A 20,278-nucleotide genomic window follows, 5' to 3' on the forward strand; every position below is an offset into this window, starting at 1 on the left:
AGTTATGGGTGCGCGTATGGGCGCGCGGTTTATTTATATGTTGTAGAATATATATGATCAAAATAGTTTGTCAAATGATGGTTATACATATTCAATAAGCACGGTATGGAAGTTTTAGCTATCTTTAAACTACCGAGTTCATTGTTGATCAAGTTGGAGAGAATTGGTACATGAAAAGCACAGCATGGACTATATAGTACATGCAATATTACTGATCAAGTTGGACAAAATATATATATACATAAGAGCAACTCCAATAAAAACCCTATTTAGGTCCCTACTTTTAAATTAGAGACTAAAAGCTCAAAAACCCAGAAAGTCTCCTACTCGAATCCCTATAGTAGGAGGCACCTAAATTTCTCCTCCAGCTCCGTCTCCCGCGGGTCCTTGGGGAGGCCCTACTCGACATCTTCTCCTTCCTTCCGCTCCCTGCTCGCATGTCCTTGCGCTCCTTTGCCGGCCCTCGCCACGCGTGCTCGCCACGCCAGCTCCTTCGCGCCGTCGCACAGGCTGCCATCGGGCCCTTCTCCTTCATGCCGCCGCGCTGGACGCCATCTGGGTCCCTGCTCCTTCACGCCGTTGCGCTGGCCACCGTCGCGGCCATCCCCTGCTCCTGGTCCTCCACGGCGCCGGCACGAGCCGGGCGAACTGCGCGCCACAGCTCCTCCACGCCGCGACGGCCAAGCTGCGATGCCTGAGCCGCCGGCCCCGAGCAGCGGCCTGCTCACCGCTCAGCTGCCGGGCGTCGCAGCTCCTCCGCTCAGCTCTGGCGTTCATATAGCAACGAATCAAAGATTCAATTCCCGTCAAGCAAATCAAAGATTCAATTCCCGTCAAGCAAGAAAAACAAGGATTGGGCTCCGATTTGACAAATTGACGACACTGGAGGTCCAATTTCACATATTTGTATGTTAATTCCAGCCTCGTGAGGCCAAATCTAGTAGTGCCGCCTCTAGCTTGAGCTCACCTTGCCTGCTGCTACCTGATCTCGAGCACTGGCCGGTGGCAGTGGGAGAACGAGCGGCGATAGGATGGGAACGGCGGAGGTGAGGATGCAGGCGGGCGGCGAGTGGATGGAGATAGCCAGACCTCCGGCGGCAGGGTGTGGGCAGTGAGAAGATAAACCAGAGCTATTGACAAATGGGTCCTACATGTCATATGGAAAGTAGGGGCTGAGAATGGGGCTATTGCTGGAGTTGTATGTTAATTTTAGAGTCCCATAAAGTTGAGAGAGCCCCTACTTTAAAAAGTAGGGACCTTAAGTAAAAACTATTGTTGGAGATGCTCTAAACATATTAGTTTAAACATGCATAGATAATTTAAATAGGAGGTACTTATAGTTTCTGTTAGTCAGTACATGTAAAGGGCGGATCTAGAAGGTGGGCTGGGTGGACCGCGGCCCACCCTAAGAAACGACCCAAGATGTATTTGTTTTTTCCATCACAAGTCCAGCACTCAAGCCGGGTGGCCAGCGGCCAGAGGCTCGGCGTCCCGGCGGCGGCTGGGCACCTTACTAGCCTGCTACATTACGAGCTGCTAGTTGGACCGGGAGTAGGTGGGTGCGGCTAGCGGCGTCTCTACGCATGGCTGCACAGAGGCTGGCCGGAGCATGGAGGCTGGAGGCGGAGTGTGTGCTGCGGCCTGCGATCTGCGACTGCCATTCCGCGATTCAATGGAGCCACACTCACACTGCCACAGCAACAATGGCGGCAACTAGGCAAGGTAATTAGATTGGTAGCCCAATTAATCATGGTAAAATTAAAAAATACTTATTGCAATGTAACATCTTAGAAAAAATAAATTTTTGATGGCCCAGGTTGGCCCAAGCCCATCCCATTTCCAGAACCTTCTATCTCTCTCAGGCATTCTCCGCCTCCTCCAAACCGACATCCTCGTCTCCCTCTCGTTACCTTCCTCCCTCCTCCTCCTTCCATGGATGCCCTACCCCAATTCGCCTCTGTAGGCGCCAAATCCAAAGGGGAAACTAGAAAAATGGGACGATGACAGTGAGGGGATCAAGAAGAGGTGCATCTTCTAGTGGAGTTTAGCCTTGGGATCTAGTGGATTAGTGGGGAGAAAGAATGTTTTGGTGCTTTCCTAGGATTTCAGATTCGTCACTTTACTGTAGCTGCATTGAGAGGATGATTTGAGCTACTTAGAGGCCGAACTAAATCATGGGGTGAACTAGAAAGTTGTAGGAACATTCATATCTAGTAGCTCGTCGAATTTCATGATTTTAGCCCAAGGGATTTGAGAGATATGGATTTTATGAGCTAGCTGTCATTTTCTGACGAAAATCTGGATAGGGCTGGAACAAGAAGGTTTATAAAAACCTTAAAGGCATAATTAGACTTTCCAACCTTGGGGAACTTGTAGTACTTTTTATTACCTTTCCAGATTGGTAATTATTGTGTTTTTAGAATAAGTATAGCTGCAGTTTAGATTTTATAAAATCAGCCTCCCTGTTTTGTTAGCAGAATTTTGAGTTAAGGTTAAGCCCTTCTTTAGGCCATATTATTGACCCTTTTAGTAAAAGCTCATACTATCAAAGTTGGAGGTTATTGAGTTATCTACCTTCTGGTGAAGTTTCATAATATTTGGACATACGGATTTGGAGATACAAAATTATTTATGTCCTGATTTCTGGGCAGATTTAAAGTTCTGTTTTTAACTGTAGTTTTGACCATCTTAAGGCCATAATAAAAATAAGGTTCCTCCGTGAAAGTTTTATATCTTTCTCTGTAGATTCCAATAATATATTCTTTTGCAATCATTTCTTTTGTAGATTAAAAGATACGAAAAAGTGAAGCAGCAGTGCTGCAATTGACTTGTGATCTTTTCGATGTTTGGGTTGGACGATGGTTTGGGAGGAGGCGTAGGAGCGCTTTACTTATCGGGATGCTTGATGGTATGAGTTGTTATCTGATATTACTTTATCAAACAGGGGGTAGTGCCTTGTATCGCGCCTGAAGTGGTCATCTCTTCGTTGGAGGCAAGTAAACGTAGCGGAGGTTTGCTACGAGCTTTAACTTATTATTTATTCTACCTCCATCTTAAAATTTAGATCCACAACTAATACAATATGATCTATTTGATTGTGTTCTTATTAGTTTGTTATATATTCTCTATGGATCAGTGTGAATGTCTATGTGGTGGTGGAATAGAATGATGCTTATTCTCTACTAAGAGAGTTGCTTATGGAGATATCTATGGCATATCATTTCTCTCTATGGCATATGCGTTGCATCCAATTCATTGTATTGACATATGGAGTTATGTCGTGAACCTATGGTTCCGACCATACCGGTACAACATCGTTTACTGGGCATAACGATGCCGCTTCATACCTTGTCGGGTATGAAGGCAGGAGACATGGCATTTGCATTGCATATGCATTATTATTTTGGATTATGGCATATTTGTTTGGGAATGATATTGAGAAGCAATGCTTCCTCAAGGCTTGGTGGTGATCGGTATTTATCTTGCATATAAAGTAATTTTTTGATTTATTATATCTCATGGTTTATCATTGATTATCTTTAATTCGGGAATTGCATTTGCATTATGATTTGGAATATGAAGTGTATACCATTTTGACTTGGGAGATAATTGTGAGAAGTGATATTTCTCCAAGGTTTGGTGGTGACTAATCTTATCCTATATGCGGTTTTGTTACCTTGATTTGGTATAACTTATTGGTCGTCATTGGTGTAGCTATAATTGAAGCTTAAGTCGATGTCTAATAAAATTGTAGTTTAAATAGCTTACTAAAGCAGTTTACTTGCTGAGATTTCATATCTCACACCTTATGTCTCTTTCCAGGTACTTGTGTTGCTTGCTTGAAGGGTGGGAAAGTAGAATCACACACAACACGTTCATGCAATCAACTAGTTTCATACTTGTGCTATCTTTTAGAGTTGCTTGTTGTATAATCATAACTTAATATTGTGGACCTTGTTGGGTTTGTCATGTCAGACTTATTGTGATGCTTATATGTTCTTAGGGATGTTTATTCTTGCTAGTGTGGTTATATCTATCCCTATATGTTGTTGCTTCCGCGTTACTCTTGCTTTAAGGGAGATGCTGCCAAATTTTTTATTTGGGGTGGCATTTGATTGTTTTTTGTTCTGGGGTGTTACAATTGGTAATCAGAGCTTAGGTTATAGGTTCTAGGCTTTGTTAAAATTTGACTCACTATAAAATTTGACATACTTGCACTTGTAGGTTGGGAAATGATTTTCTTTGGCTGTATTGAAATATGTCGTCATGCTACTATGTTATGGTTGCTGTGTTATAATGGGATTTATGTGCTGATCATGTTTGTATTGATACTTTTAGCTCTTATAGATAGTAAATATTGTTTGGCTTTGCAAATGAGTTGAGTAGAGGGCCCCCACAATGCCTTATCTATTTTGCTAAGTGAGGTTGCCTGAGTATTAGGTTGACCTAAGCATCTATATTCAAAGGAAATGGTTGAATGGCGGATGGGTTGGCCTTCATGTCGTGCATTCTAACTATTTGCTCTTGACATATTAGATGGGTGGGTCATTAGGTGTTTTGTCCTACAGATATTATTGCCATCTTCGTTTGCCCATAGTATAGTTTAGGGTCCTTCATGCAAATCAATCTCAACTCTTGTGCTACTATTAAAGATATAATGAGAACAAGACTTGGGTGGAGTTTCGAGAGATTGCTAGAGATACTTACAACCTTGTTGCTAAGGAGTATGTGAGTATCTTTTCCCTAATACCTAGGTTTCAGTAGCATTGGGCATGGTGTTGGTTTCGATGTTGAAATGTCTCTTGAAGTCGGAGAAGCTTTGTAACATTATTTGTGTAGCTTATGTGTTTGGTGGTTATGATGTTGATCTAAGTGGCTTTAATCTGGACAACCAGATTGGTTCAGGAGATGTAATAGTGGGGGTGTGGAAATTATCTTTGAGTCACACAAGTTGAATTGCATGTTTTCAAATATGGTGCCAGTGATCTATGGGTGAGGATCATGCCTTATAGGTTCACTATGGTTCTGCATTTGTGACCAAGTCATATATGGTGATTGGTTGAGGTGGATAAGTTTTTGTTATGTTCCCTTGACAAACATGTCATTATTGTTTTCTTTAGAAACATGAGTTACAAAACATAACCCTTAGTGAGGAGCATGATGTGGACATCCCTTGAAGGTATGGAACAATGGGATTGAAGAGGTAATGCTAAGTCTATGTAGGTCTACAAGGTAGCAGTTGACCTAGTGGTTCTTATCTTTTCCATGATGCTCAATTTGAAAGGTCTAAGACATTCTCGCTTTGATGATTGGAGGAATGGTGGCATTGCATTGGGTGTATCCTTCTGGGATTTTAGAAAAGTCCCTTCCTTTCCACTCCTATCTGTTATCAAGGATTGAATGGTAATAAGGAATTAAACTTAGTTTCTTCTTCTTAAAGTGTAAGTGTAGAGGATGCATGTGCACATGTTCTTGGACCTTTTACTAAGGAGTTTGAACTAAGGACTCTAGATAAGTAGTTTGGTTGGATCAAAATTTGGATATGAGATTGGCTACATTGGATATGTGAAGTACTCCCTCCGTATTGGTAAAGGAAGTCGTTTTGGACAAGATTTTGGTCAAACATTGGGAATATAAATCATCAATAACTTTTAAGTTGTTGAGTTTACAAATGTGAAAATTATATTAATAGATTTATCTAGAAAAATACTTTCATAAAAGTTTATACATATCACTTTTCTATAAATATTTTTTAACAAATAAGAGGTCAAATTTGTGTTTTGAAGACTGTGTCGCTGTCCTAAACGATTTCCTTTACCAATACAGAGGGAGTATTTAGCATAATTTTTGCTATGGTTTATGATTGCAAGGTTTCTTTTGTGTGAAGGATATTCCTATTGAAGGTTGTTCTTTGGGCTTCCCGAGTTGCCTCATGAGCCTATTTTGGAGATCAAGTTGATTTCGGGTACAAAACCTGTTAATAAGACATAATATACATTGGCTCTTATATAGCAAGAGGATTTTAAGATGTAGCTAGATTGACTTTCGTGCTAAGGGGTTAATTCGTCCAAGCACATCGCCTTGGGTTACTACTATCTATTTGTTGGAGAAATGGAATGACACATGAGTGCTTCTTGTGGACCATAGGTTACTTAACCAAGAGACGACCAAAGCAATTACCTTTTTCCTTGAATCGATGCCAATGCCAACGCCAACGTGCTCTAAGATTGGGTTGCAATCTAATTGCCATCAACTTTGGATCAGATACAATAATGGAGAAGATGACTTTCAGTGAAAAGTATGGGCACTATGAGTATGTTGTCATGTCGTTTTGGAGTACAAATGTCCCTATATTTTATGGCGGTCATGGTTAGGATGTTGGCAAGAGTACTTGGGTGTTTTCGTCATAGTTTGCATTGATGATATCCTGGTCTATTCTAAGTTCAAGGAGGAATATCGGGTTTATCTTGGTGTCATATATATCTTAGATGCTCTAAGGAAGAATAGTTATACACAGAGTTGAGGAAAATGAGCTTTTTGGGTTTCTGAAGTGAGTACTTTGGGGTCATGTGATTGACTAATATGGTATTTTGGTGCAATATTTTGTTTGTGATGGAATTGTCAAGACCAACTAATGTCTTGGGCTCACTAGTTATTAATGGTTGTTGGTGAAGGATTTCTTAATCTTTAGGAAACTTATTATTTGAAATAATATTGCACACTTGACTATATCTGAAATAATATTTAAAGACTATTTTAATATAAGATAATTAATTTCACTACTGTAAACAAATATTTGAATGACTGAAACAGAAACTTGCTTTATACGAAGAAAATGATTGAACAAGATGAACAAAAATATTGCACATTCCAAACATTTAAAAACTAATCACGAACAAATGAGTTCACATCACGGAACAATTTTATCTTCAAGTTGAACAAATAATTTAATATAAAAAATAAATAAATATAAATAAATAAATAAAATATTTTTACATAGAGAACAAATATGTCCACGAGACTAATAAATTATCCTTACACACTAACAGAATATTCTTACGGACGAATAAAAGAAAAATAATAAAATTAGCTAATAACATACAAAAAAATTTATCTAAAATAAAAAATAAACATAGTAATAGAGAACTAAAATAGACGGATAGTATACAAAAGAAAGAAAATGAAATAAAACAATAAATGAAAAATGGTTGAATAAATAAAAATCTAAAATTTAAATATTTTAAAATAATAAAAATTAGTAAAATAATATCACAAAGGAAATTAAATAAAATTAGAAGGAATTTTGTATTAAGGAAAATAAAAAAAGAAAAGGATACAAAATTGTACAAGAAAGAAAAGGAGAAATAAATAAATATAAAAATAATCGAATGAATACAAAGAAGAAATATTGCGAAGGGGCTCATGGTGCAGTGGCAAAGGCTACTGGTCGGGGTGCTCCCGCCCAGGGTTCAAACCTTGTGTGCCGCACCTAATTAAACTTTAAGGGTTTTCCTTAAAGTATTTCTATCAAAAAATACAAAAAAGAAGAAATATTAAAAAATACAAAAAATAATTTTAATAAAAGCAGAAATATCAAATGAATAAAAAGGAAAAATAAAATAAAAAGGAAAGCAAAAAAATAAAATAAACAAAAGGAAAGGAAAACTAAGAGATAAAACTAAATAAAAATTAAGAGATAAAAATAGAAAATAAATTTAAAAAGAATGAAAATGTAACACACAAGGTAAAATAAAAAAGAAAAAACAAAAACAAAAACCCAAAAAAGCTTACAAATAGGCCGCAACCAAACAGTCCTCACCATACATAAAAAGATGAAAATCAACTAATAGGCTGAATTCAATTTAAATTTATACATTTATCTCTTTTCATGTAGGTTGAATCTAAATAGACCTCTTCAGGCGATGGTGGGTTGATTTGTCATGCGCTTTAAAATATTTATTACAGACTAGCTGAAATATTGTAAAAGCGGTTCATATGGCAATCCATAGCAAAAGGTACCCATAGTGCTATGGACTACTAATAAGGAATAAACAAATATTACTCTCTCTTCCATATCCTTCTCTCACTTCAAATTACATCATGACAGATCCAAATACATTGTGGCAACAACAATCAGGGGCGGACCTGCGCCTAGGGCCATCCGGGCCATGGCCCTAGTCGTGGCCCAACAGCTTTCAGCACCCCCACTTAGTTTTAGCCCAAAACATTTGGCCCAGTCATCGCCTCTCCTATTTATAGTCACGATCGCCGCCGCTGTTTGGTGCCTGCTGAGTGATGCCTGGTGCGTTGCGCGCTCAATCTGTGAATTCATCTCTTGAAAGCTCACCTTGGTAATTTGTTCCTCAGCTCATCCGTCACGTAAGCACTACTCCGTAGGCTGCACACCGCCGGCAATCTAGCTTTTTTAGGTGTTTACATATCTTCTCCTCTCCTGGCTCCCGTCATTTCTCATTACTATTTGATACATTAATATAATTAGGATATTGGATTGTGCTGAATCATTTGCGGTTTTTTTAATGAAACTGTAGGTCTGGAGACTTACAATTTGTTCTGTAAAATGGAGAGGACTAGAAATAATAACAACCAGGTCTACCATAAAGTTAGTAGCTTAATAGTTTTGATTATTATATCTAATTCATGTAATTTGATTATTTAATTAGATATCAAGTATTGCACACTAAAGTACCATACACAATCAGGCAACCTACTGAGTTGGATATGTATGACTGTATATACCATATTTGTCGATATGATTGTTGTGTCATAACCACAAAGAACTTGGCCCTAGTCTTCGAGGAAACTGGATCCGCCACTGACAACAATAGCTATAAACTACTGACATAAAAACAATCTATATAGACTACATGTGGTTGCTCTAACGAGTAACGACACGGCCACGGCCCACGGCCACCAGGTTCATGATGAGCCTGTGTTGACACAGAATCGCACCAACACACTCGAATGCGCTAGAACGCGCAGGAGATCGTCAAAACGATCTGAACCAGCAGTGCCCTAGGCGGACCGGTCTGACCAATTCCGCCGACCGGTCTGACCGGTCGGGTGCAAAACGCCGCGTAGACCTAGAAACGCAAGCTCGGGAGGGACCCCGTCGGAGCTCGCGCAGCTAGGTTGCCCTGAGGTCGGCAAGGCCACTCGGAATGCCTTCGAATGTAGCCGGGACGCCAGAAGAACAGCAAATTAGGGTTTGGAAAAACTAGAGTTTGAGAGGAACAAAAAGTAGATGTATTTTGTATTGATTCGATTGGGAATACCTCAATCGGCCTTAGCCTTTATATTTATAGGCCGGGGAAGTCGTACCCCTTCTCCAAGTCGGATTATACAAAGATTCCACAAATAAAACAACTCCTACTCGGACTAAAACTGGGTAGACCGGTCGGCCCGACCGGTCGGCCTCTGATCTGCCAGATTTGGCTGTTAACATATGCCCCCGTGCTTTTTGGTGAGTTTCACAAGCCAAAAAGCAAGAACTAATCTGATGTACATGTTTTACACAGAGCATACAAGTCTAAAAATAAAACTAAGGGCGATATCCAATACCGGCCATCTTCGTCTTCACGCACTTTGCCACACGCCGGGGTAGAATTTCTTCAAGTATCTCCCATTGATAGCTCTAGGTAGACTCTCACCTTGCACCGTCTCCATCATATATGAATTACCGGAGATAACCTTGATAATCTTGTACGGACCCTCCCAACTTGGCGACCATTTGCCAAACTTGTTGCTTTTCATCCCAAAAGGCAAAATTGTCTTCCAAACCAGATCTCCAACCTGAAAAGATTTAAGTTTTACCTTTTTGTTGTAAGCTCTGGCCACCCGAAGCTTGTCTTTCTCAATTTTCTTCAAAGCCTTCAAACTCTTGTCGGTCATCTTATCAATATTATCCATCATCAAATTATGGTAATCAACAGCAGAGAGGTCATTTTGTTTTGCTAGTCTATAAGCGTCCAGATTTACCTCAACGGGTAAAACGGCCTCTTGACCATACACAAGCTCGAAAGGAGTAACCTTAGTAGCACCATGTCTAGATATGCTATGAGCCCACAATGCTTCGGATAACACTTCATGCCACCTCCTAGGATTTCTTCTATCTTCTTCTTGACAAGTTTGATCAAAATCTTATTACTAGACTCGGCCTGTCACATGGCCTGAGCATAGTATGGAGATGAATTGAGCAATTTAATCTTGTAAGATTCGGCAAAGGCACGCACCTCTTTTGATATAAATGAAGAACCTTTATCCGTTGTCAAAGTTTGTGGAATGCCGGATCTATGAATTATATGCTCAGTAATAAACTCAATTACCTCCTTATGCGTCATATTCTTCAAAGGAACTGCTTCGGTCCATTTAGTGAAATAATCTGTAGCAACCAACACGAAGTGATGCCCCTTTGAAGATGGAGGATTAATTTGTCCAATGAAATCCAACCCCCAACCTCGGAACGGCCATGGTTTAATGATAGGATGCATTCATGCAGCAGGCACCAATTGCAAATCACCGAACCGCTGACATTCTTCACACCATTTATAATATTTGAAGCAATCAGACATCATGGTAAGCCAATAAAAACTGGCTCTTCTAAGTAACCACTTCATCTTTGGAGCCGATTGATGAGTACCACAAATGCCTTCATGAACTTCACCCATATCAACTTTGGCCTGATCCAAATCCAAACACTTTAGAAGCAAATCTTTGGCATTTTGACGACACAATTCATCGTTAATTAACACATACTTGAAAGCCAAACACTGAATATTTCTCTCCGCACCACGACTAGGATCTCTCAAATATGATATAAGAGGGACCCTCCAATCCTGGGCTTCGACCGAGACGATTGAATCATCCTTTTTGGCCGATTCAGAACCAACAGCAGCATCACCGATCAGACCGGTCTCTGGACTGGTCAGACCAGTCTGGGCGGTCTGACCGGTCTCGCTGACCGGTCGGACCGGTGCGTCCAGAACCAGAAACTCAGCTTTCGTTTGCATCGGCTTGCGAATGTTGAAATATTTTTTCGTAACATTATAGCCAGATGCTTGCTGAGCCAGAGTGTTTGCCTTTCCATTCTCTTCCCTCGGAACATGTTTAATAATAAGTTCATCAAAGGAAGAAATAATATCAAGGCATTTATCAAGATACGCATTTAGAGAACCATTATAGCATTGACATACCTTGGATACTTGCTGCACCACTAGAAGAGACTCTCCAAAGGCTTCAATATGCTTCACGCCCATGGATTGCAAGAATTCCAAACCAAATAGAAGCGCTTCATACTCAACTTGGTTCTTTGTGCATTCTTCTTCCAATCGGTTTGAAAATTCAAAAACAGCACCATTCGGAGAAATAAGAACAGCTCCAATCCCTTGACCATCATCACAAACCGATCCATCAAAGTACAACTTCCATGGTGTGCAAGCAATATAGCCGACTTCTAGATCATGCTTGTCATTAATCCGATGCTCAACAATAAAATCCGCTACAATATGGCCTCTCATAAATTTTAAAGGTTAACAAGACAAATCATATTCAACCAAAGCATAAGCCCACTTGCCGATTCTACCACTCAAAATCGGCTTTTGCAATATATGCTTGATCACATCGGTTTGACACACTACTATGCAAGCACTAGATAGTAGATAATGCCTTAATTTGGTACAAGCATAATAGAGAGACAAACATAATTTTTCAATGAACGTATACCTTGTCTCCGCATCAATAGGTCGTCGGCTTAAATATGTAATGATGTACTCCTTTCCTTCGGTTTCTTGAGTCAAAACAGCCCCAATAACTTTGTCTTCAACAGCCACATAAAGTCTGAAAGGTACTCCTCTCCTAGGCGCCTTGAGCACAGATGGTGAAGACAAATAAACCTTGATCTTCTCGAACGCTTCTCACTGTTTTGCCCCCCAAGTAAATTCGGTTTCATCTTTTAACCGAAGAATAGGAGTAAAAGTATCGATCTTCCCAGACAAGTTAGATATAAATCTTCTCAAGAAATTCACCTTGCCCAAGAATTTCTGTAAATCTTTCTTGCATGCAGGAGTCTCAACTTGCTTCATGGCTTCAATTCTCTTTGGATCAATTTCTATCCCCTTCTCATGAATAATGAAACCAAGAAACTTCCCAGCCGACACACCAAAAGTACATTTGAGTGGATTCATCTTCAAACCATACGGACACATCCTCTCAAGAGCAAGTCTCAAATCGTCTAAATGATGATCTAAACCAGCTAATTTAACGACAATATCATCAATGTACACTTCCAAGATGACACCAAGTAAATCATGGAAGATTAAATTCATAGCTCTTTAATAAGTAGCACCCGTATTTTTCAAACCAAAAGTCATAACAACCCACTCAAACAAATCGACAAATCCCGGACATCTAAAGGCCGTTTTAGATATATCTTCTTCAGCCATAAATATTTGATTGTAACCGGCGTTACCATCAAAAAAACTAATGACACGATGTTCGGAAGCCTCATTGATCAACATATCGGCTATGGGCATAGGATATTCATCCTTGGAAGTAGCTTTATTAAGATCTCTAAAATCAATGCACACTCTATTTTTTCCCGAATACTTTTTCTCAACGGGCACAATATTAGAAATCCAATCAGCATAACAACAAGACTGAATAAATCCAGCATCAAGTAAATGATTAATTTCAGCTTTAATTTGGTCATAAATAATGGGATTGAAATGCCTAACCGGTTGCTTATAAGGTCTAAAATCGGCTTTAATCGGTAAACGATGCTCAACAAGATCACGACTTAAACCAGGCATTTCATGATACTCCCAAGCAAAGCAATCAACATATTCTTTCAATAAATTAACCAAATCGACTTTATATTCATAAATTTTTGCTTACAAAGGTCGGCCTAGGAATAGTTCCATCACCATTGTCTACTTTTTCTAAAGGATCAGCCGATATAAACCCTTGGCCCAGCTTATCTAGATCATCAGAATCTTCAATGGCTTCACACATATCGTTTGTACGCGCCTGATATTGATCTACCTCTGTTGCAGCCACTCTGCGTTGGACCGGTCTGACCAATCGAGGGGTCCGGTCTGACCGGTCGGCCCTGTACGCCGAACGGAACTGGACCGGTCTGACCGGTCGGCACAAGCGGTCTGACCGGTCGCTTCTAGAGCTTCTGTTGCACTCATCTGATTTACATTAAATGATTTAGCCGATTGTCCATCGGCTTTAATACAGCAGAAACAAAACCATCCTTAGTGCAATTGATCAAATCATAATCGGACAGATCCACGCCCAATAAACACTTGACGTTGTCGTGTGCACTAATAGAATCGGAATCGGCCAAAGCAACAAAAGATGAAGTGTCTCCATGGACCACCTCAACCTCATCGCTGATCCACTGAACAAGAAACTGATGGAAGGTAGAAGGAACGCACTAATTTGCATGAATCCAATCCCTCCCAAAAATCAAATTATAGTTACCTTGCACCTCCGAGACGAAGAAGGCCGTAGCAAGCGTCTTGCTTCCAATAGTGAGCTCCATGGAGGCAACTCCCTTGGCGCTAAGGGAGTCGCTTCCGCCAATGCCACTGACCATCATGTTTGTCTCGATCAAGTCCTCGTATTGGCCACCATGCTTCTTGTACAACGAATAGGGCATAAGATTTACAATGGCCCCACCGTCTACTAGCATGAGAGTCACCGGCTTCCCGTTGATGTGTCCCCTCATGTAAAGAGCTTTAGATGATTATCCTTCTCACTTGGCTTCTGAAACACAGCTTCACAGGGCCCAAACTGAAGATGAGCCATATCTTCTTCCGGAACCACGAAGTAATCCGAAGACAAGTGCACCACATTGACCTCTAAGTTGGTGTGCTCCGGAGATGCCTCGTAATCCACCAATTCCTCATCTTCTGCTGTTGGAGGAACTACTGGGGCTTCATCAACAGAAGGAACCGAAACGGGCGGTGCTGATTCAGCTGTTGGCTCTGCACTGGGCTCAACCGGTCTGACCAGTTGGTCAGAGCGGTCGGACCGGTCTGGCTGACCGGTCGGCTGCAGCGGCTTGACCGGTCTTGCTGGCTGATCAACCGTCTTGATCTGCCAAGCCTTGCGCTGAGGGATCATAGGCTTGTACTTGTTGAAGTGCTCATCCCTCATCTTCTCTGCCTCCTGCTCCTTCTTTTCCTTGTTGCGAAGGCGCTGCAGCTTCCTCTTCTGTGTATGAGTCAAGCCCGAAGGACACCACCTAGGCTGATGGTACTTGTCCGCTGAGCACTTGCTTCTACCGGCCTCATGATCATTGGCCATGACCGGCTTCTGTGAAGGAACATCAACCGATTTCTCTATGTCCATCGGCTCTTTGCCCGTATCCTTTATGGGCACCTTGATTTCACCGATTTGAACAACAACATCGGCTTTAGGCTTCTCTGGATCAACAACAAGCTTTTGTTCCTCCTTCTTCTCCTTGACGTGATACTCGAACCTTGGAACAGGAGCTTGGCCCGGCCTCTGATGAGACCGGTCTGACCGGTGCAGTCGCTGCACTGGACCAGATTGGCGTGGTCCCAATCGGTCATGCACAGGTACTCTGGATCTTTCCCTTTGATAATGCGGAGGATATGGCATTGGGAAATACTGCATCCAAATCCCCTCATGCTCCCATGCCGGATTTGTAGCATTTGACGCTGGCGGTACCCATGGCATGGTGGCATACATCTTCTGGGGAGGATACAATATGACAATATCACCTCTGCGCCTACTAGATTCCCTCCTTGGGGACACTAGACGATCTTGGCGCGGTAGTGATCACGGTCTCTTTTTTAGCGGCCGATCCTTTTGAACGGTCTTTGTGTACTTGTTCAACAACTGGTTGAAGGTAGACTTCTGATTATCAGCTCTTCCCTGCACCTTCACCTCATTGGTCTTCCAAGTACCCACTTCCGGACGCTCTGACCGGTTGGAGGCACTGGTCGGACCGGTCTGACCAGTCGGAGACACCGGTCTGACCGGTCGTGCCTGCGCAGCAGACCGATTTTCTGGTGGAGAGCTTCCTTGCCCCCCGAGCCTTGGGTTTCTGAAGATGATCTTCAGAGTATCCTTACCATCATCAGTCTTCTCCTTGATAACCTCCCTGGCAAGAATCTTGTCACTTGTATTCATCGGTCTTGGATCACCGATGACAACATTCTTCCCCTTAGCTCCTTCGGCTTGTTCCGGCCGAATGAGCACCTTCTGATTCTTCAACTCTAGCATATGAATAGGGAAATGAGCCTTATCAATTTGCATCTCAGAAAGTACCAATCGTCCTTCATTAATGGCCGATTGTACCTGTCGATGGAAAACATTACAATCATTAGTACTATGAGATGTAGAGTTATGCCACTTACAATATGCATATCGTTTAAGCTCGTCGGGAGATGGAACAGCATGTGACAATTGGATGTTACCATTTTTAAGTAATTCATCAAAAATCCGATCGCACTTAGAAACATCAAATGTAAACTTCAGCTCCTCTTGCCGATTCTTTTGAATCGACTTAAGAGACGGAATTGAACCGGGTTTGGCATTTGATGGCCAAACAAACTCAGCAGCATATACTTCCTTGCTATCATCGTCTGAACTATCTGATTCATGATCAAGAATATGCGTGTTGGACCGATGAGGCTTGAAAGTATCTTTGGCATTTTTAAGCTTAAATTCTAAACCCCTTGCAAGAAATTCACAGTATGATATTCAAAGCCCTCGAGTTTCTCTTTCAAATAAGAACGTAAACCATTAAACGCCAAATCCGCCAAATCTTTTTCGGAAATTGTCAAACTAAAACACCGATTTTTAATTTCTTTAAATCTTTTGAAATAATCTGAAGCAGGCTCATCACGGCCTTGCTTAATTGATGTCAAATCCAACAATTTCGCTTCGATTTCCCCACTAAAGAAGTGATGATGAAACTTATGCTCCAACTGAGCCCAATTGCGAATAGAATTAGCAGCAAGTGAGGAAAACCAAGAGATAGCCGTTCCAGTTAAAGATAACGAAAATAAACACACACACAAAGCATCATTGAAACCGACTTCCCCCAACTGCAAGACATATTGACTAACATGTTCCCAAGTTGTACGAGAATCATCACCATTAAATTTAGTGAACTCGGGAATACGCCAACCAGCATGAAAAGAAACAAAATCAAACTCGGCGGGATAAGGTTTTTGATACAAACGCGTAGTACCCATATCTACCCCAAGCTTACTCTTAATCGCATTAGCCAGATCTTATTTGAACTTAAGGAGATCAGCTTGATAGTGCTGGCTAGTATAAAATTCAAAAAACTGACAATGTGCATTAGGATTTCCATGTGTCATCGTCTGTGAAGAAGTTGGAATCGGTCCTTGGTTAGGTCCAGATCCTCGTGACCCACCTGCTATAGTAGTGGTGCGAGGTGGTGTATACAGTGACAACTCATTGGTTAGGCCAGGGGCAGCCGAACCTAGAATTGTCTCGAGGGGCATCGGCGACGGTACTGAGTAACTAGTCTGACCGGCTGGGTAACCGGTCTGACTGGTCGGACCAGTCTGACCGGTCTGGGGGACCGGTCCGGCAGGTGCTGTGTATACGGTCGACGGTGGTGGGGTTTGCCCTGAGAACGAGTTTGGCGGCATACCATAGAATGGTTCAGATGTGAACTCAGGGGTAGCCGAACTCGGATCTGATGAGTTAGGATCTAACATAGGTTTTTTACCCTTAAGCGCATAAATATCACTACTCAACTTAATTAAAACGTCACCCACAGCGGCTTGTGCAGCAACAATCTTTTGATCCATCATGGATGACATCTTATCAAACATATCAGAGGGAGAGAGGCTTACATTGGGTAACTCTTCAATCTTATCCTTGTTAAGCTTGAGAGACGGCAGTACGAACTCCTCCACCCTCTTGACGAGGCCACCACGATCCTTCTTGAAGCCCTTCAAGAATTGGGTCTTGACGTGCTCCTCCACAAGAAGGTAGGCCTTGCGCTCCTCTTCAGTGAGCTCCTCCAGCATAGCCGTGATGATGTTTTCCTTGTTGATCTCTGAAGAGCCCATCTTCTTCGAGGACTAGATTAGATCGGTTTTAAAACTAGATTAATCTTTCCCCAGCGGAGTCGCCAAAAAGTATGTTGACACAAAATCGCGCAAACACACTCGAATGCGCTAGAACGCGCAGGAGATCGTCAAAACGATCTGAACCAGCAGTGCCCTGGGCGAACTGGTCTGACCGGTTCCGTCGACCGGTCTGATCGGTCGGGTGCAGAACGCCACGTAGACCTAGAAACACAAGCTCGGGAGGGGCCTGTCAGAGCTCGCGTAGTTAGAGTTGCCCTGAGGTCGGCAAGGCCACTCAGAATGCCTTCGAACATCGTCGGGACGCGAGAAGAACAGCAAATTAGGGTTTGGAAAAGTTAGGGTTTGAGAGGAACAAAAAGTAGATGTATTTTGTATTGATTCGATTGGGAATACCTCAATCAGCCTTAGACTTTATATTTATAGGCCGGGGAAGTCGTACCCCTTCTCCAAGTCGGATTACACAAAGATTCCACAAATAAAACAACTCCTACTCGGACTAGAACTAGGCAGACCGGTCTGATCGGTCGGCCCGACCGGTCAGACAGGTCGGCCTCTGATCTGCCAGATTTGGCTGTCAACAGCCTGCGAGCTCCTATCCCGTCGGCAGTCGCGCGTCGACGAGAACCCTCTTCTTCACCGTTGGCTCCGGCTTCTCAAACTGCTCGATGGGGCAGGAACTGCGACGGGCCCAACAACACGTGGTTCGCGGCGAGCATCAATATTCCCCATCCTGCAGGCGCACTACGACAGCGCGCTGGGAATCTTCACAACCGTACACTGAGACTTCCCCGGCAACCCGCCGGTGCAGTTCGACTACACGGCATCGTCGGCACGTGCCGCGCACTCACCGTGCAGAACGTCAGCCGCGCACTGTGGCAGCACGTGCCGCGCACTCGCCGTGCAGGTGGTGCACCAGACCTGCCACTCTGCTGACGGGTTCAGGGCATCAACACTTGCAGTTTCAAGTTTTGGCCATTCAACTGCTTACCTGACCTTGATTATTTGGAATATTCATACTTGATGTGCCCTCATGAATTTCCATGAGCTTCTTCCATATGTCATTTGTATTTGTGAGGCTCTTGACTCTATTGAACTCACTTACATCAAGAGCACTAAATAGCACATTTACCCCTTGATCATTTAGTACCTCATTTAGGGGTGTCAAATTCTTTGTGTCTAAAATGACATATCTATCACTTACAACTCTCCATAACTTTCTACTCATGGCCTTGAGATGAGCCAACATTCTAGTTTTCCAATAACCATAATTATTTCCATCAAAGAACGGTGGCTTCCCAATATGAATCTCATTATCACTAGTCATTGTTCTACTCCAAGATGGTTAAATCCGCAATTAAAGGAGTACTTACCTCTGGTACCACTTGTAGGATCAAGAACGCCGACTAGAGGGAGAGTGAATAGGCGGTTTAAAATCTAAAACACCAACACTAGAGAAATTTAATTAGTAACAAAAGAAAGCCCTATGTCATGCAACTACTAACTCTAGTTTGGGTTTGCAACCTAGGGTGACAAGATACATTTCAAGCTCTAGTGATGTAAATTTCTCAAAGTAAATACAAGAATTGAAATGAGCAAGAGAAATAACCGAGCTTGACACAAGAGTTTATCCCGTTGTATCGATGACTTGCCGGTCACCCCTAATCCACGTTGAGGTGGATTCCAAGAATCAACCGCTCCTCTATCAAGAACCTCTTGATCTTGAGCCGGCTTGAATCAAGGAACCGCTCCACACCTCGATTCCACTAGAGTTGCTCTTCACCACTCCGGTGAGGTGAGCACAAGACCTCTCACAACCGAAATCGGGGCTCCTCAACAATCTCCTTGGAGGCGTTCCACGAAATCCACTTCTCCAAGCCATCTAGGGAGCAGCAACTCCCAAGAGTAACAAGTCGATGACGCTTGCTTGAAGATTCCTAAGTGCCACAAAGTTTAAACACTTGATGCAATGCACTAGGATGCTCTCACACTCTCAAGAATGCAATCTCTAAACAAGTGTGTGTGAGAGAGAGAGAGAGAGATGGCTCAGCTCTAATGTGTTCGCCATTATAAACCAGTGAGTCAGAGTGCAATCATTGTGTGTCAGAACTAGCCGTTACAGCCCTGGCGGACCATCCGCGCCCTAGGGGAAGACCGTCCGCAGTTCAAAGTTCCACACCACCAGAGACAAACATTGCCTCTGGTACAATTTGAAAATGACCGGCGGACCGTCCGCACCCCAGGGGCGGACCGTTCGCCGTTCAAACCTTCAACCCAACCAGAGATACAACGTCTATGGTACCAAACTTTAAATGAGCGGCGGACCGTCCATGCCCCAGGGGCGGACCGTCCGCCGTTCAACTCTCTTTTCCACCAGAGACAAAACATGTCTCTGGTACATTTTTTATTAGTGTGGCGGACCGTCCGCCGTCCCAGGCCGGACTGTCCACCAGCCAATTCTAACTCCCACCAGAGCCAAACATGCTCTCTAGTACAGGGGCGGACCGTCCGCACCCCAGGGGCGGACTGTCCGCACTTAGTCAGTCAGCTCTCAAACTTGATCTTTTTCAACCTTTTTCAAAATGATGTTAGCCCTCATGCATGCAACTAGACATTTTGAGCAAAATGGCACTAAAGACCCGTCAAGCACAAGTACACGACCCCTCTTTATAGTACGGCTATCTATCCAACAAATCCAGTCACTTTTCATCCACTAATTGCCTTGTGACCGGTAAAATACAAAAACCCTATTATATACATTTGCCTTGAGCCCGAGCTTTGCACATCATATCCAAAACTCCATAGGATCACAATCAAACCCATTTCAACTGTGGATCAACCTATGCTCATTATCTGAAATGAAATCATTAATCCACAAACGGTTGTCATTAATTACCAAAACTCGAATTAGGGGCCTAGATGCTTTCAGTAGTACCAATTGTCATTTGTTACCATCACGCCTAGTGGTCCAAATCGGATTCTTCAAAAACAATGCCAAAGCCATTATTCAAACGAGGAGTTAGCAAAGGCAATTTTAGGGTCATTTGGCTGGAAAAGTGGAAATACCTTTGCTTTTTCCAGAAAGAGAAAAAGTGAACTTGCTTGTTCTTTTCCAAAAATAGGATGGCCGTACAGACAGTCTAACTTACGGCTAG

The 20,278-nt window shown here is 42.5% G+C and overlaps 1 long non-coding RNA gene across 1 annotated transcript; it reads right to left on the reverse strand.

Annotated features, from left to right (window-relative positions):
- Positions 1-163: 163 nt before the first annotated feature.
- LOC120656399 lies at positions 164-1,158 on the reverse strand. Its single transcript, XR_005667898.1, has 2 exons — positions 968-1,158; positions 164-766 (listed from the first exon to the last, which is right to left on the reverse strand). It is a non-coding gene; the product is annotated as an uncharacterized LOC120656399 (long non-coding RNA).
- Positions 1,159-20,278: the final 19,120 nt, after the last annotated feature.

Source organism: Panicum virgatum, chromosome 1N, assembly GCF_016808335.1.
Source record: "Panicum virgatum strain AP13 chromosome 1N, P.virgatum_v5, whole genome shotgun sequence".
In the NCBI taxonomy this organism is placed as follows: domain Eukaryota; kingdom Viridiplantae; phylum Streptophyta; class Magnoliopsida; order Poales; family Poaceae; genus Panicum; species Panicum virgatum.